Source organism: Neoarius graeffei, chromosome 1 (assembly GCF_027579695.1).
Source record: "Neoarius graeffei isolate fNeoGra1 chromosome 1, fNeoGra1.pri, whole genome shotgun sequence".
NCBI classification, from domain to species: domain Eukaryota; kingdom Metazoa; phylum Chordata; class Actinopteri; order Siluriformes; family Ariidae; genus Neoarius; species Neoarius graeffei.
Window position 1 is genome coordinate 19,657,295 of NC_083569.1, and position 1,163 is coordinate 19,658,457.

Genomic DNA, 1,163 nt, shown 5'->3' on the forward strand with positions numbered 1-1,163 from the left:
AAATTTTGCAAAGTTGTCTCCAAATACCACCTGACAATGGGCATTGAGGGCCAAGTGCTTTGCAGAAATTGTACACCAAAGATCCTCAGTGATCTCACAACTGTCCATATGAGGCCATCCTCACCAGCAGAAAGTGGTCTTCAGGTGATGAGAAATGAGGAGCAGCACTTGCTCACCTTCTGGTGTCAGTGGTCTCAATATCCCTTCTTTTATCTAGATCATCCTTCCACACATTCCTTCCAGGCCCCAGTGAGACTTGAACTCACAGCCCCTGGTTTACTAGCCCAGTGCTCTCACCACTGAGCTATGGAGCCTTAATGCTTTCATAGCTGATGAAACAAAACAGCCCACAGAAACTGCTGTAACATCACTCACAACTTAAGTTCCTATCTGCAGTTAGCCTATGTTTACTATTTGCTTCACAAAAAAAGGACACACATTTTAAATAATGCAGTGTGTCAATCGTAGAGTGGGCTGTGGACTGTACATTCTGGCTACTTTCTCAAGTATTTTTCAAATTTTTACATAAAAAAATAGATTTTGACTTAGTTTCTAAGAGCAATGTTTGTTTCCGGAGCATATATCCAAAACTATTCATGATACGGATTTGAAACTTGGTATACATATTAACAAGGTGATGTAGATGTGCCTTTTCATACTAAGAAATTTGAGAAATTAAAATTTTTTATGTTTCCATGGAAACAATTTCAGACTTAGTCTCTCACGTTCGTCTGAGGTTTTGTTTCCAGAGCAGAACTTGAAAACTATGAGTGGTATGGTCTTGAAAGCTAATACATACCTATCTCTGAGTAGTTTGCCATGATCGTATAGTGGTTAGTACTCTGTGTTGTGGCCGCAGCAACCCTGGTTCAAATCCGGGTCATGGCAAAAAAAAAGCTACTTGAGTAGGCATAATTTTGGGTGGCACGGTGGTGTAAGTGGTTAGTATGGTTGCCTCACAGCAAGAAGGTTCTGGTTTTGCAGCCAGAGGGGACCTTTCTGTATGGAGTTTGCATGCTGTGTCTGTGTGGGTTTCCTCTGGATGCTCTGGTTTCCCCTACAGTTCAAAGACATGTGATTAGGTTAATATGGGATGGCCTTGAGCAAGGCACCTTACTCCCAACTGCTCCCCGGGCGCTGTTAGCATGGCTGCCCACTGCTCT

General features: G+C 42.6%; 2 non-coding genes across 2 annotated transcripts; one reads left to right on the forward strand and one right to left on the reverse strand.

The window, feature by feature from the left end:
• Positions 1–241: 241 nt before the first annotated feature.
• On the reverse strand, positions 242–314 carry trnat-agu (transfer RNA threonine (anticodon AGU)). The gene has a single exon. It is a non-coding gene; the product is annotated as a tRNA-Thr (tRNA).
• Positions 315–816: 502 nt separating this feature from the next.
• On the forward strand, positions 817–888 carry trnah-gug (transfer RNA histidin (anticodon GUG)). The gene has a single exon. It is a non-coding gene; the product is annotated as a tRNA-His (tRNA).
• Positions 889–1,163: the final 275 nt, after the last annotated feature.